Source organism: Molothrus ater, chromosome 13 (genome assembly GCF_012460135.2).
Source record: "Molothrus ater isolate BHLD 08-10-18 breed brown headed cowbird chromosome 13, BPBGC_Mater_1.1, whole genome shotgun sequence".
NCBI lineage: Eukaryota > Metazoa > Chordata > Aves > Passeriformes > Icteridae > Molothrus > Molothrus ater.
In genome coordinates, this window is record NC_050490.2 from 9,542,964 (window position 1) to 9,567,847 (window position 24,884).

Below are 24,884 nucleotides of genomic sequence, written 5' to 3' on the forward strand. Positions count from 1 at the left end.
TCTTCGCTGAAAAAGGAGGACAAATCTTGGAGTCAAGGTGCACATTCTCTTGTTTTTTCCTGAGCATTTTTCCAGCTCATCTCTAGTCGTTCACAAGAAGCCATATTATATATTAATAGACAACTTGGCCTTGGATTTATTTTGCAGGTTGTGTTATTGCCTCATAAACACAGAGATTCTTTAAATTGTATTCTAATTGTAATTGTATTCTTCTTTAAAGTATATTCATCAAAATACATTGCTGTAAAATTACTGAAGCAATAGGAGAAAAAACCTACAGTACTGCTACCCCAAATTCTACTTTAAGTATTGTGCTGCTCTTCTGTGAAATTCAGTGTTCTTGCAGGGATCTAACTGCTTCTCCATATTCTTTCACTGATGTAGGTAGTCCAAAAGAAGCAATCACACCTTTAGCAAAAGTTGATTTAATTTCCATGGGACCATGGGCTCCAATCTGATAGGACCATCTTAACTCTTTTTAGTGCAGCCAGCACTAACTGCTGTTCTTTGCTACTTTTCACCTTAGACAGACATTTCTGGCTGAGTAAAGTGGCTGTAATTTATATCTGAGCAAAGCAGGCCACTTGATTTGGAGCACTTTCCATGGGTGTAAATGACAAGCCCAAGGCAGCAGCAAATCCAGCCCAGGAGATACAGTTAGTCCTTTCCAATGAGCTGGGAAAATGAAACCTTGATTATTGGGATGTGTGCTGGGTAGATGTTGCAGGCTGTGTGACACTTTGCAGGAGAGGAGAAGTTTGGTTTTCTGAGCCATTCAGTGCTCATTTCCCACACCTGGTGTGTGACCCGGGACACCAGGCAGGGATCCCTGTGCTGCCCCAGGTGGGAGCCTTTCCACACGACTTCCTGCACCTCACTTTGGGGAGGGCTTTGGGAACCTCCCAGATGTGCAGAAACAGATGATGTTAGGATACAATCACTGTGGTTCTCGGTAAATAAACTCCTGGGAAATGGCAGTACCCAATTAGATAGCAGTAAAGATTTTGTTGTTTCAGTTTTATGCATGTTTTAAGACAAAATCTGTGATGAACTGCACTGTGTGTGCTTGCACCAAAATAAAGAGGATAGCATGGCATATAAATAAGTTTAGCATTAGACTGGTATCTTTTTCAAATTATGACTCACTAACAGAATTTTACAGCAATTTGATTACAATTTTACTGCATGGAGGACTCTTTTGAATCTGTTTCACTGATATTCACCTTTTAAATTTTATTTAATTTGTATTGATTTTTCCTGCACTTTCATAAGCAGGCATCACACATCTGAGCACACATAAAAATGATTACTTAAGTGATGATTTTTTAAAAATGGATGTACATTAGCACATGAATGATTAATTCCTTTTTGTGAGTACAAGCATCCAGGCTATGGCTGAGTAAAATATTGATGGTACAAAGGAAATGAGCTGTTTCTTAATTTAGTTTTGTTCTGGTAATGTGTAACTAATGTTGTTCCCTTCTAGCAGTATGTATTTAGTGACCCTTTTAAATTTTAATACCTAGTGATAGCTAAACTAATAGTTTCATGGGACATATAAGACGAGATTTTGAAAATATGCAGATAGAGTTTACACGCTTATTGAGACTCTGTAAGACATATAACACAAACAGGTACCACAGAAGAACCTAGATAAAGTCTCCACACACAGGCTGGCATTTCACTAGAGAGAAGAGGCTTTTTTTTGTACAAGACACATTGAAACGTAGAGACTTCATTGTCATATCAGTCTCACGAGGCTGTGGCATATGAATCCCAGTTCATCGAGGCCAGATGCTCTTGTGAGGCACTTGAGAGTGTGGGGATTTCTGAGGCTGGAACAGAATGAGACTGCAGGACTGCTCTCTCCACCTGGCACGTGGGCACCTGTTTACTCTAAATGGAGGGGGACTGGAGCACTGTGATTAACCTCTGCTGGACTCCTGCAGCTCCACTCAGAGGTACCTACATTGTGAGTTTTCACAATTCCACAGCTGTTGAGGTCTTTCTGGAAGTTTTCGCCTTGACTACAGCACCCTGAGGTGTTCTCCCACATATTTGCTACTAAATGCCACAGTGGGGAGAAAGGCACTGAAAGCCAAGCACTGCTCACATGGTCCTGCCCACACCTTCATTGCAGAGCATGGCAGGCCAGGCTCACCCATCCCAAACCTAAACCTGGTGCCAGTGGAACAGAGCAGGATGGGCTGCAAATCAAACAGAAACCTTACAAATACTGTGTAGATGTGTGTGAGCAGCAAGGTGTGTAAGGACACGGGTTAAGGTAGAGCACAGCTCCAGGCTTTGACATCCTCAGATGGGAATACAACCTTGTTACTCAAGGTTGATATCCAGACTGGATTGCTGGCACTGCCTACCCCTGCCCATCTGCTGGAATGGCACTTTGCCCACAGCGTGGTGACATGCCAGGTTTCATCTGAAGTAGGTGTCTTCTAACAATGGGTTTAGAAAGCAGCCTGTTGAAGACAGCAACTGACACTTCTTTCTTCAGCAGGCTATTTTTGGAGTAGGAACACTTGCTGGCAGCAAGTGCAAAGGGCCTAAATCAGTTTCTGCTAGTCAGCTGCAAAAAAGAAAAATCTCATTTGCTACAGTAACAGAAGGTTTGGGCTAAAAAATAAAGCGATTACTTCCATTTGCTCTTGCTGGCCTCATATGGGAGTGTTTATTGTGGATACCTAATCCCACTTTATCAAACTGCATGGCAATTGCAGGTGAGAAGGGAAAAAGAGGAAGAGGCATAGTATCGCTTTTGAGACAAGAAAGGGTGCTGCTTTGTTTAATTTTAAGCCATGATCCTTTGATATTTTCCACTGCTGCAATGGATATGATATGGTAATCCTGCCAGGACATTTTATATGTGAGGAAGAGTTTGAGGGTTGGCTCCCCAGGATGACATTTGAAAAGTACAGTTCATATTTTTTTTCTTTTGGCATCTGAGAGAACAGAGGGATCTTCACTCAGTCCCAACAAAAAATCAAGAGGCTTTCTGTCATCAGGTCTGTTTGAAAGGTTTTTGAAGATCCTAGGGAAAACACAGACTTAGTCACTGTCAAAAGTTCATGAAGGGGTGTAGATCAGAGAGCAAGTTAACACATGCAGCTCTCCCGAGTGCCATTCTGGATACAGGACGCCTGAAACGTGGGCAGGGTGTAAAACCACATGGCCTTAAGAGCAGCCCAGATGGCCAGCAACCCCAGGAACACATGCACATGTGCTATCCTGATCCTTCTAGGAAGGATTTGGAATCTAAATTGTCAGCCTGACATCAGTGCCATGACATTACTGATGGGCAGGACTGATAGATGATTCACCTTGCAGAGAGCTCCTTGCTTGGGTCTGTAGTAAGAAGTCATATGGCCTCTTCTGACATGTCCAAAGCTCATCTGAGCCTGAGTCCTGGCAGTGTGATGTGATGGGAGTCCAGGGCTGGCCATGCCCTGATCTGCTCTCCAAATCCCCAGTCAGCTGGCTGAGCATGGACACCCTGCTTTCTCCCCATTTACTGTCTCCCCCACTCTCCACTCCCTTCCTGCCCAGGCAGAGCAGAGTAGGGGCTGGCCAGGTGGCAGGGAGCCTGCTAAGCCTGTGCCTCATGCAGCTGGTCTCACATATGGAGAGTGTTTCTGCATGGTCTGGCTACACCTCGGGGGGAGACCTTTCCATCCCTCTCTGGTGTGGTGCTGAGCTCTTGGCCTGGTGCACATACATGGGTAATAATGGCAGGGAGAGAAATTACCAGCTAGGCATTCTCTGCCAGCATGCAAAGTACATATGCACAAAATAAACAATCACTGAGATTCTTCTGAACGTGGGAAGCTGTTCAGGCAGCATCTGAAGTACTCAGATAAAATATCCAAGTCTGAAACAGCTTTTGATAAGAAAGCCGAGAATAACCTGTAGTTATCTTTGGCTGTTGGACAGTAGAGACTTTATTATAAAATTATTTATTTGCTGTAACATGGCTGCTAAAATCCTGGCACCCTGTTATGCAACTAATTTAAAAAAAAGTCAAATCTATAAAAGGAGCTGGAAAACTTTGACTGGAACCACGAATACTGTTTTGTCCATTGCTTCCCCAGTAGTGAACCACTTTTCATGCCCTCCTCTTCCCCACAAAAACACAGAAGAGAGGAGATCTGTAGCTAACAGCGACAGCAGCTACAACTGCATCACTCCAAGCAGCAGAGGGAACAGAGTGCCTGCAGCGGCCTCTGTGATTTGCCAAGAATGGAGATGTCACAGCTTACTCTTTTTTCCAGCTATGTCAGATAATAGTGTTGGCATTCCTACCTGAGCCTGTTTTTCCAAGTCAAGCACCATCCAGAGTATTTAGTTATAACTTGATTATTACTGGCTGTTGCTTTGTTGTATGTTTTTGCAATGTTAATTCTTCCAGCATGTGATGCAAATAGGATATTTTGTAGGATAGAATAGGTGCCATGGCTAATTTATATTGCCTTGGATCCAAAGTGCTTTCTACACTTTTGACCCCACGCACCCCCCTCTCCTAGAGCAAGCCTCCTCCCTTGACAGCTCCTTTGCATGACTGTTTCCTGCATGAGTTGTCACAGACAATGGTATTTCCCCAGACTCTGTGGAGCTTTGCATCTCTCAAGATTAGTGGGCTGACATGCACACTCATACAAGCAGCTGGCATACGGTGATCAGTGAGACAATGTGGGGCTGAAATGGGCCACCTATCTCATTGTCACCTGCTGTCACCTCAAAGGTGAAAATGTGTCATCTTGCATTCTCCAAAGGAAAGCAGTAGGATATGTCCCTGGATCAGTGACTTTAGACACCGTGCACATTTCAAATGTTGATGGGGGGAAGGAGCAACAGTAACTCCAAAGGATCAAACAATCTGCACTCACTTCTGCCTCTTACTATAGAGAATAGCAGCACAGAGAACATATAGAGAGAAGATATAATATACAGAGAACAGTATGAGAATATATACAGAGAATAGTGTGTGTGCTCACCTTCTGTAAGTGGAAATTTTTCTTCTGCACAAACGTGCAAAGCACAGAAAGAAGAGAGGAAAGGTTTCATGGATGGCTCTGTTACAGCTACTCAACAGAAAGGATTTTGCAGCCCACAGCCAGCACACAAGAAGGAACACTGAGGTACATCAAAGCTAGGAGTCATTTTTTTCAAACAAACAGTAATGTTAGACAAGGCTGTAAGTGTCGAAAGACTAATTAAAGGTAATCACCTATGTCTCAAGAACAAAATATCCTAGGCTGAAGTCAGATACTGAGATGTCAAGGGGCACACACTAAGCAGAAACTCGGAATAATGTGCCAAAGGCAGCAGCTCCTGTCATTACTGAATGTGTGTGGGCCATGGACTTTATTGTGTGTCACAGAAGTAACAGTAAAGAGTTTGATCATCTTTTTTCTAACCTAGGATAAGAGTCTACCCTCTTGCTGGATAGGAATGCCATGTGGTAAGGCTTTATTTCAGAATTCATTCAGATACCAATTTGCAAACAGTTTGTTTACCTTTCTATTCTTGGTAATTACTGGTATTAACTATTTTCTAAGCACCCTCCCTACCTCATCCAAGGATAATGTCTGTCTGATCCTTTACAACTGTTTCACTGTCACCCAAATGAGGCAGGGTTTTGGCTCCTGAGTCAGTGTTAGGCTGGACAGCTGCTGAGCTGTGACAGCCCAAGGAGCTCCCTCAGGCTTGCCCAAGGGGGATTCAGACTGTACTAAATTACATTCTTAGAGACTTATTTAAGCCCTTAATCCATGGAGTTATATTTGGTGGGACAGTGAAGGAGCAAAGTTTATGTGTGTCTGTGTGTGTCTGTCTGCACATGCACACATGTACAATTACTTGTTTTCTGTAATACTAAAACCTCCACGGCTATAATATGTCATGAGCTGCTACCTATGGGCTCACCTTTGTGTAGGATGTGATTGTTTGTGTACGAAGTCAAGCTGATTCATGTTGGATTTTATGGACTCTGGAATGAGTAACATGATACAGATCCATAGATAAACTAATCTGCTGGTATTTATAACCAGTGAGCAATTGCTTCATCCTTTTGCAAGTTTTGAGATGTGACAGTTACAGTAGACAGTTACTGTAGCTCTGAGTTGTTTGAGAATGTGTATGATTGGCTACATTTCTATAGGAATATTTGATTCACCTTAAAGAAAACATCAATCATGTCTTTGGTCATTCTTACTGATAGGGAGTAATTCTTCTTCTTCTTGGTCAAGTCATAAAACACTTAGAATTCTGAGCCCAGTGAAGTAAATAAATAGATAAAATCATCTGCTTTCAGCCTATATTATCTTGTAATTTACACATTAAAAAAAAACAGTGAAATAATGGAATGTTTTCAGGCCTGTTCCTGTTCTGAAGGTCAATGGGTCTCCACAGGACAACAGGGACTCATCACACAGAATCAATTACAGGATTAGGTAATCCCCTAAAATGGGACTGAAGAGTGATTTTGTGTAACAGAAGTTGCTATACTTAATATATAAATAGATAACATTAAGTGTCTTGTCATCTTGTGATTATATGCCATGAACACAGATTTGTTTCTAATACATCTTTTCATCTGTCTATGCCTGGAAAAGGCAGCACATTTTACTACTAGTGAGGAACAGTGTAGGTAAACACTGTGATGGTGAATATGTACTGAGTAGCAGTATGACAAATGAAATTTTGGAAATTAAAATTGTAGGCTGTGAGGAAGATCACCTATTAATCTTGGAAGTGTGCCATTAAATCTAATTACAGTATTTTGATGATATTACCTTAGATGTTTTGAATTAATTCCCCATCAAGAGTTGGGTGCTGTAATACACCAAACTGAAAAGCTAATAATTGTACAGAAAACAGAGTTTGGTTTGCTTTCAGTCATTCCTGCAGACATTTAAAGTGCTGAGGGGAGTGAGCAATACCCCAGCTCTGTACCTGGACCCAAAGGGCACCATGGCAATGCCTTCAGCTTGGCTTTGGTGTTGGCAGCTCTCTGCCCTGTACAGCTGCCCCTCACTGGGATTATTCTACAAAATGATTCTTTTGCAAGGACCAGGAATTAAACATGTTTTACTATTGCAGTGATCCTTGCAAGAACCACTGGAAAGAGTTGGTTTTTCAAAGTTAAGCCTGACGGGGAGCTTACAGGCAGGAAAGACCAGTTTTACAGGACTGTGCCCAGTTATGTTTATTGCTTGAATCCCTTTTATTGGTTTTGACATACAGTCATCCAAATTTCACTCCAAGCACATTTCATCCAGATTTCACTCTAGGCACATTTCAAGCTGTAAAATACACAGGACAACACATTGCAAACATTGAGTCTGTGTTTCTTCTGTCTTTGCTGACATGGGGTTCTCTCCACAGCCTCAGCAGAGGAGGAATTTCTGGCTTTCCACTGTCTCAGGTTCATCTGCACAGGATCCTGCAGGATCCCTGCTGGCTGACCCATGCAGCATACTGACAAAGCTTTAAAAAAATTATTTGTTTTCTAATTATTTTTATTCATTACTGGCACATTTCCCCTGCCTCCCCAGAGTACAGATGGGGAATTGGAGAGCCTACACGTTGAATTTTGGCCAGACCTTTGCCTGAGAGCAGCTATTAGATTTATCACTTAAATATTCAATATAGAGGTAGTTCTGTGGGCTTCTTAAGGCAAACTGATGTCAGATCATGGTGGGTGGCCATGAATAACAGTGTGAGCCCATTTCTTCCACCAGCCAGGAAGCTAAATCACAGGAATGAAAGCACATGCACATGCTGGTCCTTTACCTGTCCAGAGACAGAACAAAGTTGCCAAGTTGGGGTGCACAGCCCAGCATCAGTGTTGGCAAAAAAATTATCACTACACCTTCAAGTGACAGGCATACAGCCTGAGATTTCTGCACATCCCTATAAATGAGGAGGAAGATTAGAAAAATATTAAAAAGGGAACAATGATGTTGCTAATGGTCGGACTCAATGATCTTAAAGGTCTTTTCTAACCTAAATGATTCTATGCTAAAGTGAATTCTTGACAGTCAGAAATGCTTTAAACACGACTCTCAATACAGCACCCAAGAAGATGCTATAAAAAAGTGCTGGAATTGTTTTCTCTCCTCCCTATATTTTACAAAATGGTAATTGCTTAAAAGCACCTCCTATAATTTTCTGACAGCTGTCAAGGGTGAAAAGAGGGGTCTCCCATCATTTGGAAAATATGAGAAAATTATCTTCTCTCTTTTAAGCATTATAAAGAACTACCCTCATGTGATACCTTGGTTACTATTTACACAGATAAATTTATTACATCTTTTCTTAAACTTACCCCTCTTTAAATAATACTTGACTTATGAACAATTATTTGTCTGTATCAACACAGTACAGGCTTGTTATATTAGCAATTTGCTATTTTTAGCCACTTGGTGTAAATCATGAGCAACAATGTTCTGAAATGTCTCACTTCTGAATTGCATTGATACTGCTACAAGCTAGGACGCAAAGAAGGAAAATAGTTGGCTCAGCTTTATTGCTTTGCCAGCCAAACACTGGGATTTTCACCAATATCCCCCCCTGGCAACAAGGTTTAGGGTGATTGAACAGGGATATGATTTAAATGCACTCGAGGCAGATTAAAGACCCATCTTCTCAGGATCTAAGCCATGGGGAATGAGTGGCTAAACAAGGGCAACACCTACAGAAAGGACTCAGGGAGATGGGGTGCTAAAGCCAGGAATGGTCGGCATCCCTCTCGCAGAGGTGAGCAATAGGAAACATGGAATTCTGCATTGTGCAGGCTGACACCATAATGAGTTATCAGTTTCAGCTTATGTGGCTTTAACCCTGTTCTGGTCATGAGCTGTGAGGCATTACAGCTTGATCTTCCTATTTTCTACATTTATGTTCTTAAAAGTCCAAAGGAGAGAATTCTCCACCAATCAATAGAGATAAAAAGCCTGTTTTTCTTGGAAATTGTCCTACATTTATTCACGTATTATACATGCCTGCCCTGCCCTGTGCAATGGCTCCCAGGATATTGAGAAGACAAGAAGACACATAAAACCAGAGTTGCATGAAAATAACTTTTCTAGGCTGTTAATACGAACAACTATTATCAGGCAGACAAATGTTTACCCTTTCTATGGGAGCATTACTCATTGAATAGCACCTTAAATTGTCCAACTAATTTTATTCACTCATAATAAATAAATGCTATTCTCTTTTACTATCAAACTTAATTACAGTAGAGGTAAGTCATAACATCGCACTTTGCAATTTAGATTTAAGGATAGTGAATATAAAAACTGCATGTCTACTTCATCAGGAATTATGTATCGATCCATATTAAATTACCTACCAGTTCCTCTATGCAATGCCTTGCAGTGGGCAGATGCCTGTATGCACTGGCAAAAAGAAGGGAGGAAGAAAATATTTAGCTAAAACAAAATGACTCTTAGGGTACAACATCACTTCTTGGCACTGCTGTGATTTGACCATCCCCCTGTAAATGACATTTGCCGTTTTTATTGGAAATGACACAGCTTAAATGAACATGTCCTCAAAATATAAGTTTGATATTTCATTCAGAACCATTGTGTCCGTGCGTTTGCATGCTGAGTCACTGATGGAGCTCTGGCTCAGCCAGGGGTAAATTGTCAATTCCATTTCCCTCAGTACTTGGTATTTCCTAGGGATGTGCCATTTGAGCTAACTTTTCCTGAGCTACCATGATCTGAAGGTGGTTTCCCAAACTTGCAAACTGCCCTGCTTTGTGCACCGGCACTTCTTCACTAAATCACCATGTGGCTGAAGTGGTGATGTCAATCAACACACCTACTTGCTGAAATCAGTTCAGCTTTGGTTATAAACCCAGTGGAGGAATTCAAACAGAATGAAATGTCTGATTTAAAACCAGTTTAATATTATCCATATTTTAATGAATAAAAAAATCAGTATGTTGTTCTAACAGAGGGTGCTTCTGTTACCAGTAGGTAAATTTTTAACACTTTGCTTATATTTTCAAATTCATGAACAAGAGTTGCTCAAGTCTGTAAAGCACTTAAAGGGTGAAAAGTCCTTTGGACAGTAGGAATCACCTGCACACCCTACCCATGAGACCGGGTGGGTAAGTGCTCTGTTGCCACCTGGGACACAGGGACAGTCTCATTGAAGCCAAAGCTGGTCCCCGGGCTCTTCGGCTGACACTCAGTCCATTTTATTCTGCCTCTGTACTTTCAGATTCTGCTGATGTGTTTCTTTTGCAAATCAATCATTCTGGGGGTAATTAACATTTAAAAGCCAGGTTTCTTTTAATTCCATTAGTATATTTGTGACAAGAAATGTGTTGGCAGAATCCAAAGGTTAAGAGTTACAATGAAGAACAAGTTTTAGGATAAATGAAAGTTAAGGCCTAAAATAGCCTGACAATACCCCATTAATCTGCACACTATTGACACAATAGTGGTCTGTTGTGTCAATGAGGATTTAAGAAGCTTTGCAGCACATGTTACTGATAGTTTATCATATCAATAGGAGCCTGCATATATTTGTGTTTAAAAACCTGTGGCTGTGTAATTCCCTGACTGCACACATATTGTAAATGCACATACTTTAAATCCTTACATAAAGTGGTTCCTAGCCATGCAGCAAATTTTGAAATGATAATAAACTACCATATTTAAGTGTAGACACAAGGTATTAGTCTTGGCTGTACCAAAATCCTCTAAAATGCTGTACTTCTAGCTGAAACCCTTTGCCCTACAGGAATGGGATCTCATTCTCAACATTGTGTCACCTGCCTAATTGAAGCAGAAGGAGATTTAAACCATATTAATCTTTCATCCTAATATATGGAAACCTTGAGTGAGCTTGTGGCTCGGAGGTATGGCAGGGAAGAAAGGTCCCTTCCCACAGGCTGCCCTTCTCAGAGCAGAGGCGAGCACACAGCCACAGCCCCAGCAGTGCCAAGGGCTGGGCAGCCAACACCCCCCCAGCAGGGACAGCAGAACAACATAGAGGAGTAATTTCTACATGGCAGTCATAAAAGGGGTGTATTGAATGAAAATATGAGTGGCTCTTCCAGTACTGCAGTTTTTCTGGCTGGCGCTACCATCAGGAGTTTCAAAAGGCAAGGAGCAAATCCCACATTTTTAATGCCCTGGTGTGGGTAGCCTGCACCTAGGCACCCATCCATACCCACCACAAATCCCCACCACAGTGGGTCTGCTCTGGGTGTCTCACTTGCAGTGCAAAGGCCACAGAGCTATTCTGTGAAACAAATCCTTCTTTTGGAAGCACTTTCAGCTTTGTTCTCCTGAGGTTGTGATTCAATTCTTAACCAAGCGAGTAGTCTCTATCGTGGCATTTTCATGCACTGTGCAAATTTTGATGCTTTTCAGATTAGGGCTGTTCATCAGAAAGAGAAAATAATGTCCTTATACCTTTAACCAGGCAGCAGCTCCTGGGGTGCCACATAGCTGTGCTGTGTTCACTGTGAGGAAGCCCATAATGATCTTGCCTTTAGCCTGTCACCACCAGGAAACATCAGAGAGAGACAGCCAAGGGGGACTGAGTTGCCAAAAACGTCCTATTCCCATGGCTGGGAGATTTTGTTGGCACCATCTCTAAAGAGAATTTACTATGGGCCAAATCCTGGCGCCCTTACTTAGATGAATCAGTTCTCAAGAGGCAACGCTCCCACTGTGAGTGGTGCGTGTGTAAAAACCTGCCAGATCAGCCCAAAATGCTGCTTGGGAGTATCAGTGCTTGTCTTCCAGAGGGGTAGGAGAGCTGTGGGAAGCAACCAGCCCAAGGCTTTGCTGTGGAGACAGTGCTCAGCTAAGGGACAGGAATCTGGGAACTGCGCATGAATGAAGGATATATTCCCCAGCAAAAATCTCAGAATTACTTTTACTTGGATTTTTTCTTATTTTCCATAAAAAAAAACACAGATGAAACAGTTTGGCAAGTAATACTTTTTTTTTTCCTTGCAGGGGCATCCAAAATACTCCATGGTACTTTAAGCCTTAATTAATTTATCTTTCATGTGAAGAAAAATGAATTAGTGACAGCTATTTCCTGGACTTCATTTCTGGGATTAAACCCTTTGTTTCTGGAATATCTGAGGGAATTTTGGACAGGCATTTAAAAAGATGTCATTTCAAGGACATCCCCCCAGCACCACACGCAAAGTACTCGTCTGCAAAATAGAGTCTCATTAGCCCGCAAAATTGCATTGCTCGCAATGACTTTTTCTTCCTAAATAGAAATGAAAATTTCTGTCTTAAGAAGCGAAGGTGGCGTCGACGATGAACAAAACAAATTCTCGATGGCTTAGCTCCAGCTGTTTACCTCGGCGGCCTCGGGGCGGGGGCAGGTTTGCCGAGGTGGGCTGGGAGGGGTAGAACTACGGCCGAAGTTTGCCGGAGCCCCGCGCAGCCGGCGGGGCCGGTGTTGGTGTCGGTGTCGGGGCGGCGCCCGGCGCTGCCCGCGGCGGGGGAGGCGGAGGCGGGGGGGCAGCGGCCGGGGCGGTGCCGGTCCGCCCCCGCCCCGCCATGGCGCGACTCGCCGAGCTCCGCCGGCGGCCGCGGGCCGCGCTCCCGCTGCGGTGAGACCGAAAAGTTGTGCGCGGTGCTGCCGGGGCGCGGGCCGGGGGCCCCCACGGCGCGGCACGGGCGAGAATAAATCCATAGGCGGGAGGTGGAGGCGGGGGTGGGCTCTGCCGGGCGCGCCTCCCCCGAGCCGCCCCGGCTCCCAGCGCAGCGGCCGGGATGGGGCGCCCGGCGGGGGGCAGCGAGCGGAGCGGGCCCCGCCGGCGGGCGGCGGCCGCGGGCAGCGGCGCGGCGGCTGCAGGTACCGGGGAGAGCGGCGGGAGCGCGGCGGCGCTGCCGAGCGCAGCGGGCGGGAGCCGGCGCCGGCCGCAGACGGGGCAGCCGAAGCGGAGCTGTCGGGTTTATCCCCGGCGAAGTCGCCCCGGGGCGCTTGGGGTGAGTCGGGGCTGGCGCCGCGTCGGGGGCTGAGCCGGGCCGGGCCGGGGCTCGGCGCTGCCGGCGGGGCGGGGAGCCTGGCGAGCCGTGATTTACCGGCTCCCCGGCAGCAGCCGGGCGCTGGGAGGCAGAGGGAGCCGTGTTTCCAGCTCCCCATCAATAATGGATGGAAACAAATACTGGAGTCAGTTCTGAATTATCTCCGTGCCGCGGCAGGGGCAGCTCCGCGCCCGCCCTCCTGTCGAAAACAATGCTCAGGTGCAGAGCGGGGAAACTTTTTTTTTTTCTTCTGGGGGGTGGGGGCGTTTCATCACTGCAGAAACCGATACAGCTGCTTTCAAGGAGTAATTAGAAAGGGTTTAAAGCCGTCTTTATTATTTATAAGGATGAATGGAAATGAAAGGTCACGCAGATATATCTAGGTGGCTCTTACGCCTGTATTTTAAAGGGCTGTGGGCTGGTTGTGGAGGGTTTTTTTTTATGGTTGTTGTGTTTTATCTTGTGAGTTGAAAAATGGGATTAACTGCTCTAGGTTGATGTGTTGAAAAAATTGTAGTTCCGGTGGAAATCCCACTTGTTAGCATGAATATAGCTGGTCTTAAATTAGTGGGCTTCTGCCAATCTCTCGCTTGTTTCTTACTTCTGGTCAAGATTATGTCTGTAGCACAGGTATTAGCCTGTGAGTAATTTGAGCAAAATTTAGCCCTCCGTGTGTAAAGTCATTTGTATTTGTGTTTGTGTGTGGCTTAGAATACATTTACTTCTGAGCATAGCAGCAGCAATGATGGTTCATAATGCTCACATATGTGGCACTTGCTGTACAGATGGTATTGTAGCTTATCCATGTACACACACACACACGCTTCACACATAATGTGCAGGAATTACAGCAAACTTCCTCCAGAATACTGTTCAGTGCTCTGTAAATGCGTGGCATTTTTTTTCCCCTGGTTATTTCCTTTGGGGAAAAAAAAGCATGCATCCTTACTGGGGTACCTTTGTGCTTCAAGTTGTTGGTCTTACTAATGTTCCCTAAATATTATTTGAAGAAACAGCTTCCTACTGTCTTAGAGGCGTTTACTGCTGGTCTGTTGCTCTCACATACAAATACTTTCACAGAGAATTTTCTGAGGTTCTCTCCTTTTCCCAAGTCCAACAGGAAGCTCATTGTAAAGCTTTGCAATTACTTTTGTGGCAAAAGAGAATAGACGTTTTTCCTGCTTTATTCACACTATAAAATTCTGTGCACCTCTGAAGTCTACTTGAGTTCCTTTCAGTAAATTAAGCTGTATAGAATCATGTTTAATGTTGTAAGTGACGGGCATATTTTGTTATGTTGGCAGATATTGTATAAACATTTACTCTGGCTTAGATAAAAACAAATTGCCAGCTTAGTGCTCTGATTTCTTCTCTATATAATTATGAACTTCAGCAGTTTTTGTGTTAAGTAATATAAAGCTCTGGGTTTTTTTAAATTGGGAAGGAAAATTTTGTAGTAAGAATTTATTAGGATTCTGAATTATGTAGCTCAGATTTGTTTTCAGAAAGGCAGCCAAAAAAGTATAACCCAGAGGCTCTACGTTGGTTTATTTAACCAGCTTCTTACTTTCATCTGCACCTTTAGTTACAGTGAACCTTCCTCCCCCATATCCTGCAGTCTGTCACTACCTGCTCTCCTTTATGGTGAGATGTAACAGAGATAACATCATTTTCTAAATGTGCTTTGTGTGATGCAGGAGTGTGTGCCAGGAATACAGTGATGGCCCTGTCAGAGCTCCACAAACCAGCTGTGTGGCTGCGGGTTTTCCCCCCAGCCTCCCGCGCCCTTTGAGCTGGACCATCTGAACGTTCCTGGGAATGGCTGAGCTGAGCTGACTGTTAGAGCAGATATTTCAGCCCCTGAAGCTGCCATAACTTTGCTGTCTGTTTATGAAGAGCACATTCAGATGGAATGCTTAATTATAGATGCAATTCACTGGAGAATTGATCTTTGATCCAGTCAGTCCTGTCATGAGAGGTGTGTGAAGGAAAAGTCCAGGTTGGAAGTTCAGTTCAAAGTGTATGTTAGGCATTTGCAATAGTATATCTTCTGGTCTTACTACAGTTGATAACATTCAGATTTCAGTTCTGAATTTTTATGGGTTTTTAATTCTTTCAGAACATTAGTGCACTTAACACAGGACTCAGTATCCCCTGAAGTCAGGTGTAGCCAGTTAGATAGAAAGAACCTGCATGGAAATGTTGAAATGCTATGCTTGTTTGTCCTCCTGAAAAATAAAAAGCAGTTTGAAATCTGAAGTCAAGTGGAGGTTAGGGGTGAATATGGTCAGTTTTCATCAGGTGTGGAAAAGTGGTATGATTGAGACTGTTTCAGTTCTAGTCTTTTTTGGTAAGACAAAGGAAACAGGTACTTCAACAGCTTCTGTGCTCGTATAAGCTTATGTGGAGCCTACTTATGTTGCAGTCTCTGATATTTCTCAAGGCTTAGACTGTGTGTTTGCTAACTGAACAGAGGAGATGATGGTTGATTACATACTCATATGTTAAACATACCTCTAATTCCAGATTGATAAAATCAGATACCTTTCCACTTGATAAAGTAACAATTTGCTCCACAAGTAATTAAGAAAAGATGGAATAAGGCATATTACTGGCATTGGGTAGCACAAGTTATTTTCAGTCTTAGCAACTCTGTATGCAATTAAAACAGTTCAAATGTTGCTTTCGTCAAAACTGCTGCTCGAACAGATGATCCCTTCTTATGCATCCGATAAGCTACTGCAGTTACTGTTAAAATCCATCTAAGCCATTTTATTAAGCTGTTATTTGTTCTGTGAATAGCTGCCAGCCTTGAGTTCAAAAGAAAGTGGGTTCTGAATTGTTCCTGTGTCACATGGAAGAGGTGTGCAGTGAGAACAGTGGTACTGCCCTTTCCATGCTGTTTGTGGAGCTCTGTGTGTTGTGTGCCATAGCCTGCTTTCCCTCGTCGTGGCTTGACAGTAATTACAGTACAGCTAATATCAGAAGTTGGTTCAGTTTATTCAGACAGGATGACTGTTGAATTGTCCCACTTCCAAAGTCAAATGTTTGTGTTAACCACAGAGATCAAATCTGCAGTGCATATATACAACATATGAGTAGTATTGATTTCCCTAACTTTTCTTTTCCATTCGGCTTTTGTTAAGTAACCCAGATTAGCATTTTAACAACCCTGAAGTGAACTTCTGCTATTCTCCCTGCTTGGACAGTGTGTGTAGACCATCCATCATCCTGTCCTTGGCCACAACAGGCTACTGGCTCCATAACCATTTGGAGCTACACAGAAACCACCCGACTGTGAACAGCACAGCTGGCTACAGCAATTTTTTCTTCCACGCCACTGGCAGCATTGTCTGGCTATGGTAACTAAAGTTAACATCCAGAACGTGAAGTTTCTTTCATTCTGGTGCCCCTGCCCATCCCCACTGCAGCTCGGTGTGCACACCTGCAGAAGGAAGGGCTGCAAAATAGCTGGGAGGAGTGAGGCAACCGCTGGACTCTTGCTTTTCAAGGCTCCAGTTTGGAGACAGCAACCTGTTGTTTGGAGTGGGATGACATTAACTCTGTCCATACTCGAGAGGGAGCTTGCTGGCTGCATCCTGTGTGTGCTCAGTGTGCAGACTGGGGTGAGCTTGGGAAGTGCCAGCTACAGAAACAGAACTTGCCACTTTAACTTAGCCACACAAACTGCCAAGGAGCACAGAAAGAAATGGAGAATTTCGGCTGTGTATTTCACACATTCTTGTAGAAGCCTTTTTAGTTCCACAACGGAAACCATGTGATTTCACAGGATCTGTGCCCAGACTCTAATACTTGCTACAGATGCTTTCCTTGGTTTGTTTTGCAGATCTATGAATGCAATGGGAAAGAAGTTGTTACGGCATTTGTTGTTTTAATTCTGACGTGTGCTTTGAATGGCACGTAACCAGCAGGTGAATGTACTTGTGACTCTATGCTAATTTTACTTGTTGAGATTTTTGCATAATTTAAATAAATTGGCCTAGCATGGCTCTCTGTCATGTGTGAGCCACTGCTTTCTTGCTAGAAGAGAACTTTTGCTTTCAAGAGCAAAGGAGGTCGAGAGGTGTTAGTGGGAAGGGAGGGGCTTGGTGGGAGTGGAGGAGCAAAGTGGCAGTGGAAGAGGAGGAGCAAGGAGCTCAGGCAAGCAAGTAACATTTGTTCTGTCCAGAATGGTTACAAACCTTGTAAACGAAATCAGTCCCTGGACAGCTTTGATTTATATTCTCACACAGCAGATTGGCCTTGGTCTGCCTGACCTTGGTAACATAACAGAGGTCGTATTTGCACACAGAGACTCTCCCTGCAAAAAGGTTTGTTGTTCCCGTTACTTTTTTTTTAACCGTTACATCTAAGAGCCAAATCGCAGCCCAGTTTCTAATTGGATAGGCACTGGGAAAACTCAGAATGAAAGGGATGGATCCTGTTCCCACAGTGGATGGTTTAAAAGAAGAGATGGCAGATGGGTACAGTCGGGCAGTGGCCTCTAGAAGCAGGAGAGCCGTGCTGACCTGCATAATCAGCAGCTGTGCTGGGGCAGAGCCACCTAAACACAGCCGAGCTGCGTGTGTCGGGGACAGGGGCACACAGGCTCTGGCATCAGAAGCAAAGGGGAGCTTTGAAGAGGGCCTGGGATGAGAACGAGGAGTTAATTGGCAGATGCCTGCTAGGGGGCTCTTCAAGTGTGCGAGGGACAGCAGGGAGGCAAACACAGAGTTGCTCATCTAGAAGGGTAACGAGTGAGTGGTGGGGAGCAGCATCACAGACTGGCTGCCCACCAGCAGTGGGAGTGAAGCCTCAGAAGAGATGAGAGCTGATCAGCCGGTCACCCAGCTCAGCTGTTACTGCAACAATAGGCTTTTCTTAATGTGAGCTACATAGTTCATCTTTATTTTACCAAATGGTCATGGCAGCTGGGACTCTGCTTTCTCAAGCAGTGGTAAAGAACCAGCTCACACCTATGTTGGGTAGGGCCTTTCTCAGAGCTTTATTGTGGTGTGAAACAAAAGGTATTTCCCTCAAGTGCTGCTGCCTCGCTTCCCGGGCACTGGGGGTGGGCAGGGACTACAGCACCAGCACAAAGTGTTGCTGCTATTTCTGTGTCTGTCTATCATGACAGATGCACTTTGGGGTTGAAAGAAAATCTTCATGCTTGTATGTCAAGCCCTTGTTTATGCTGTGCCTCCATTTAGGTACCCCCCCTTCCCATGTTGTGTGAACCCCTTCATGTCCCATTGGGCTGTGTAACTATTGTGTTTTGGAAGACCACAGAGAAGAAAAATGTGTATTTAATTTTTAAAAACCTCCATGTATAGTTAAGACTAAGTATGGAAATTTTAGATGGCACTTGAATGTAGCCCATGTGAGGGAGCGCGGCTCTGCCTGTTGCTGTGATGGTAGCCAGACCAAGAGGGGGCTGTGCAGGCAGAGTGTGTGTTCCCTGAGCAGTGCAGGAGTAAAATACCAGAGCACTGCCTGGTGGGTCAGGGCCCTGTGGAAACAACTTGAAGCAGCCAACCTGGAAGGCAGGAGAGGGCCCTCTGGCTCTTCAATAGTTGTCCAAGAGCCAGCTTTGGCACCCCTGGCAAATATAGCTCTTTTGTGTATTGCCACCTGGGGACGAGTGCTGGAGAGAAGGGAGCAGATAACAGAGGAAAAGCAGTAGTGGGAAAGCTGTCAACAGTGTGTGAACAATGTCCCCAGGTGTCTCATGAAAGGAGTAATAAGGGAGGGGGGAAATAATCTTGCAGAGTTCAATGGTTTCCTTCAATTTGCAAACTTCTCTCTGTGACAGTTGCTTTAACCCAGCACGTGTTTATCAAAGATTAACACCAAAAAGCCAGTAATTTGTTTTTGCTCAGTAAATCATATTTTCTTCATAAAGTAAAAGCTGTGTGGATATTTTTAGCAGTATGTAGTTTTTTTCCTTGATGATAACCTCAGACAAAAATAATCAAATCTCATGCTTTGGGGATTAATCTGATTTCCTGCAAGGGTATGGATAGAATTTTTTTTGTCTTGCATACCACTATACAGACAGGTTTTACTGTGAGAGTGGATTATGGCTTTTCCTCCCCCTAAAGCATCAGTTTTTCATCCTCACCAAAAACATAACAAACACTGCTCATGGCTGAACAGTGGTCTTCAGCAGCAAGCTGTGCCAGCACAAACCTAAATATTTGGTGCAGAGGGGTAAGAAAAATAGACCTGCAGACGTAAATAGTGTGGGGGATAGGTATGATTATCTTTTCATGTTGTTACACCGGCTAATATTCCTTGTGACAACCCAAGGATTTAAGGAAACATTGTAATTGTATTGAGGATCTGGGGAGGCCAATGTGGAAGAGAGAATGGAACAGGCTGTAATAGAAAGCTTTAAAGCCCTAAGTCTCATTCCCTGATTTGGCAGAGATTTCCTTCTGACCTTGATTCAAGCACTTGCAGTCCATGTGTTACTGATTTGAATATATTTTTTTAAAAATTTTACTCTGAAAGGTCTGGTCTGTGACTTCTCCGTGGCTCACAAGTCAAAATGCCAAAGTATTGTGATGCAAATATTTCCCTGTCTTGCAGAGTGAATGTTATCATGAGGTGATGGAGCCCAAGTAAAGCAGAGAGGAGGGAGAGCTGAGCCCAGCATGGCTGCATCCAGCTGCAAACACTGCCATGGATGGGCTCTGCAGGTTGTGATTGCTCTGTGCAAAGTGGGCAGTTCTGTGGTGCAGAGTTCCCCTATTCAACACAGGGATGTGCCCAAGTTGGGACCCGGAGCAGGGAGAGCCATGGTTACACATTTCTCCAGTCCTGTCTCCAGCCCCAAACTGGCAACAAATAGGTGTAGTTTACCTTACTGCATTTATATCAGTTTAATAACTTCAGCAGAATGCAGGGCCAGGAATCCGCCAGATCAAATGCTGCACTAATACATCTGATTTCTAAATACATAAAAATAAAATTTTCACCACTACTCTGTGTTTCTGGTAAGCCAGAAAGACCCTCAGCACAAGGTGTGTGTCCCTGTCCCTCTGACCATCCCCAGGGTCTCACAGCACGAGCACGGTGTTCCCCCTCCCATGTGAATATGCATACACATACAAATACACACTTGGAGACTACAAAGGCAGCAAATGTGATAATGTGATCCAACTGTTCAGTGCTAGGCTAGAAAGAAGTATTTTTCTGCCATTATGTGAAAATTTAGCGTGACTGGAACAGAGTCTGCATTTGATTAGGCAATTTAAGAAATGGAAGAGACTTCATACTGTAGGGCAGTGCTGCAAAACAATTGCTCGGAACATGTTCTAAAATTGGTTTGCCTTCACCAGATTTCCATGTGTTTCTGCACGACATCTCAAATGAAAGTATGAGCAGTCACGTGGCAAGTGACAACATTTTGGTATTATGGTAAATAAAAGCAGCAGTTTAAACAATTACTCCAAATCCTGAGAAGACTTGAGATAAAGGCAAAAAAAACTAAAACCAAAAAACAAAACTCTCTATTTACTGTAAGCCTGGGAAAGACATTTCATAACACATCCTTTTACTGGCATAGTTAATCTTTAATCCTAACAAGATAATAGTAATTGTTAACTTTGAGCTCAAGGTTCCTCCAGGTTTTCATGCCTGTGTTTTGTGCATGTAATTGATGGTGCCCAGGAAAGGGGCAGAGCACATGCTTTGCATATACAAATAGGTAACTGGGTGGCCAGCTACCAGATTTGTCCTGTGCAGAAAAGGCAAGGCTAGTTAAAAGCATGTTGTTCCCCAGTCTCTGTAGGCAGTATTCCTGCAGGCAAGGCTGGCTGACTGTTCCAGCCCTGAGAATGGCATTCAGAGAATACCAGCACAGTGTTTAAGATCTCTCACGTGCCTCTTGCCAGTGGAGTCCTCTCCTGTCTCTCCCTTTGTGTTTTCCGCAGCCATTTACCTTCTCTCTGAAGTGAGAGCAGTGACATGCAGCAGCCTTTCCCCAGCAGCAGCAACTCAAGCCAGCAATGCTCCAGCAAGGCACAGTGATGAGATGCTGGAGGGATGTTTGTAGCAGGGGAGAAGGGTGGGTGGAAAGAAGTGCTGCTTTCTGGAGTGAGGTTGACAGCAACATTGTCTGAGGCACAGCCTGTTGAACAGCAGATGTGCCCTTTCCACAGTGCAAATCCCTTTTTTCTCCATCTGCCCTGCTTGTTGGTGCATATTCCTTCCCCCAAACCTCCCTTCCATTTCAAAACATCCCATTCACTTCATGCAGTAGGCAAACCCTGACCTCCTGGGCTCCAGCCAGGACTCAGATGGGCAGCACTTATCCCAGGATCGGGCTGCAGCCCTGCTCAGGGGGAAGCTGCTTTGACTGCTTTCTGCAGGGCTGGGACGCAGCAGGGCTGGGACACAGCAGGCCCGGGGTGCTGCCAGCAGCCCCCTTGGCTGTGGCATCAGCTGGACTTGTGCAAGTTGTACCTGAGACCTTTGTTATGTCCTCACCTGCAAGTACTGGTTTATTCCTGTCCCAGAGGTACCTTATTAGATGATGCCTAATCATGCTGAAATGAGTGGCAGTTCTGCTATGTAAATCATGTTCTACAGGCTTCCAGGAAGAACACTGACTTCCTTCACTTACAGTACTGACCCACACTTGTAGCCAACCCTCCTAGAGCGAGGAAAAGTGATACTTTGGTCAGGTTTTAGGCTTTTGTTTCAGGCCAAGGTGGGGGTAGTTTGGGCATTACTGAACCTACATCCAAGCCTGTGTGTACTTCAGGAGATAATTAAGGTCTTTGCCATTATGGTTTAAGGGTTCTCCCTAGTTTTCAGGATAAAAGTATTTTGGTCTAAAACACATTAATCAAAAGCATCAGATACCTCTGACACAACTGGGACCTGGAGGTGCTCAGGACTTCACCCTGATGAGCCACAGCTGCTCTCCCCAGCAGGGTGGCTTTGCTTTTCTGGGGTTGGGGTCAGGGCAGGGGTGGGAGTTCCTGCTGCCCATGGCCAGGAATTAATGGAGGATCAGTGCCCAGAGTATGGAACAAAGGGCACTGTACTGACATTCCCTGCACCAGTCTGTGGACACCTCCACAAATAAATTTAGTATATCCTAGGGCAGTCCCAGCTGGGCATGAACAGTTTGAATTAATGAAATGCAGGTCTGCTAAAATGGTGGATCCAGAGCACTGCTGAAGTTAAAGCACCTTGCACTCCATCACTGGTAGCCCAGCCCTGGCAAGCTTGCAAGGAAAGCATGTCCTGCAGGAGCTTTGCAAAGCAGAACAGATGTGACCATAGATGTGAGCTGAAATCCAAGTTTGGTTTCAGGTGCAGGACTTCCATGTCATCCTTATAAGAGAAGGTAGTTAAGATTCAGTCTCAAAAATTAACTTAAAATAACCATAATTGAGGCAATCACTTACAGTTTGCTTAGCATTTTATTTCCTTTCCTGCTGAAACTATCTGGTGTTCAAGTAAATTTCTGATCACAGGAGAATTTAGCCCTCAAAGTGCTTCTAATCAACCACTAAACACTTGCATCATTAAAAGTCACCCCAGCCATTTTGCAAGTTCTGTCAACTCGTTCTAGAGCAGGAGGGGTGCGCTTGCTGCAACGTTCAAAGCCTGCAAACAACTGAAGTGTAGCTGGCAGTGCCATAAGCCAATTAAGATGAAAGCTGTGATACTCACTGGTAGGGTTTCATCACTTTAATATTAAACTATCTTTTTTTACTTAGGCATAGATCAAGAGGTGTTAATGCAGAATCCTTAAAAGAAGTCAAGTATTATCTTAAAATAACAGACCTGTTATTTGCACTTTCATGCTCAATTAATATCTCAGCTCTAAATATCCTATTTTTTTTTTCCTCAGAGCTGCAGACTTTAAAGTTGTTATAAAAAGTAAGGATGGCTGCATACTGCAAGTTTACATTTGAGTGTATGTTTATAGGACAGAAGAGTTGTTATTTCTGATTCATTCATACAAAATCATCAGGAACTCATGTTCCTGAAAGGGACTGCAAGAATTAAGTACCTTTCTTTCATTATAGCCACAAATATTTTCCTGCGTTATTTGATAATTAGCTGAAATAATCTGTCACCAAATTCCACAACATGGATTTATCACATCATAGAGAATCTCTGAGATTTAAATGTTCTGTAAACCTCTGTCACAGGCATTGCCTTCAGGAACTTTATTGAAGTCAGCCTTCATTAGCAGAAACACATACTGGAATGACATTAAAAAGAATTATAAAGAAAATCACGCTTGCATTGATGCTGGCTGTTGTACCCTGTTTTGGGAGGACTTACCACGCTATAATGCAATTGCATCATTGGAAAACCTATGTATAGATATGACCTAAAATGGGAATCTAATCCCCTGCCTTTCCTATCAGAAACACTGATACAGATTTTTAAGGTAAATGTTGCATTCTATGTGGAATACTTTCTGGCTTGTAAGCAAATGACTCATCATACACATTTCACACAGTAAGACATTGAAAAAAAAGACCAAGACCAAAAAATAGAGATGGGAAAAAGAATTGTTGGCTCCCCCTCTAGAGTTTGAAACACCAGACCCTGGGCCATGCTTGTCTTATATTTTGATTCAGATGGTACAAAAAGGCTCAATTTTCCTCTTTTGATTACTAAAACACACTTTGGCCTGGCTCCCCCAGTGCATGGCTCTGCTCTGGAGTTATTTTATTCCAGTCACAGCAGGGATGAGGTGCTATTCTGGGTGGATGTTCTGGTGCATCTGTGGTTGCCAATGTGTACATTTCTACAAGTCTAGGGTGCCCCTGAAGGCAGCCTGTACCACCTCCATGTATTTTCTTCTGAACATTTTGTCTTCTGAAAGGATTGACCTGGTTGGCAAACTGAAATTGAGCAGCACTCCCTTTCTGTACTCTGCACTCACTGGTGAGCTGTGCTCTCTCTGCAGCTGGCTCAAGTTGAACTTCTCCCACCTGGCAGCAGTTACCATCAGCAAGTAAACTCAGGTGCAAATCCTTAGCCCCCCTAAGCAGAGTCACTGCCAGCAAGCTTTTACCTTCATGAAGCCCAGAACTTGAACCATACCCTTTTCAGGTAGTGTTTTTTAACTGCTGTAGACCATAAGTGATTTGTACATCAAAAGATAATCCCTGATAATCCCTGAGGCTGCAGTAAACAAGATTTTTATCCTTTCTGCACTGGTCCTTTGCATCCAAAATAAAGGGGAGAGGTGCTAAACACAAGTGAGTTCCCATTCAGCCTTCATTTGGGTGCAGGTGGAATCTGTGACTTGCTCTAGCCTGGCCAATAGATCGGTGTTGCTTGAGTGTTCTTCTGATTGAAGAGCTTCAAGGCACTGCTTTGGCCAAGGGCTCAGTGCCTGAAGCCACTGTCCAAGGGTGCCCTGAGCCCCTCAGCAGGGCTTGTCTCAGGGGCTCAGTGGAAGTTGCTGGGTTTTGCACAAGATCAGCTTCTCTCTGCATCAGGGACTGAAGTCTCAGCTGTAGGCCCTGAGAAACTTGCTGAACATCTGTAAACAAGCAGCAGTAAAAAAAATTTTGTTTGGGCTTAACTTTTATTATTAGAGTGGTTTCATGCTCAAAATTTCAGAAGGTACCATCTGAGAAAGACACTAGTCAGTGCTTTTGCACTAATTAGTGCCCTCAGGGAGCCATTTGCATGCAGGAAGAAACAGAGGACAGCAGGGATTTCCTGGTTTGTCCAAGTCCAGTCAGCTGGGATTGTGGGAAACCACATCAACATAAATTGACTAGGCTCAGCATATTACTAATCAATTCTGCCTGTCCCCCCTCAACATTATGGCCAACTTGTACTTCCAAGCACAGAGGG

The 24,884-nt window shown here is 44.0% G+C and overlaps 1 protein-coding gene across 8 annotated transcripts in view; it reads left to right on the forward strand.

Annotated features, from left to right (window-relative positions):
• SEMA6D (semaphorin 6D) overlaps positions 1-24,884 on the forward strand; it is a 209,080-nt gene that overhangs the window by 165,170 nt on the left and 19,026 nt on the right. The window contains exon 1 of one of the 8 annotated variants that reach the window (XM_036389397.2): positions 12,925-12,998. The exons of the other annotated variants lie outside the window; for them this stretch is intronic. The gene's annotated coding sequence lies outside the window, so the exon portion shown is untranslated. Of the gene's footprint in view, positions 1-12,924; positions 12,999-24,884 lie in introns of those variants that run through there. 8 annotated transcript variants of the gene reach the window in all.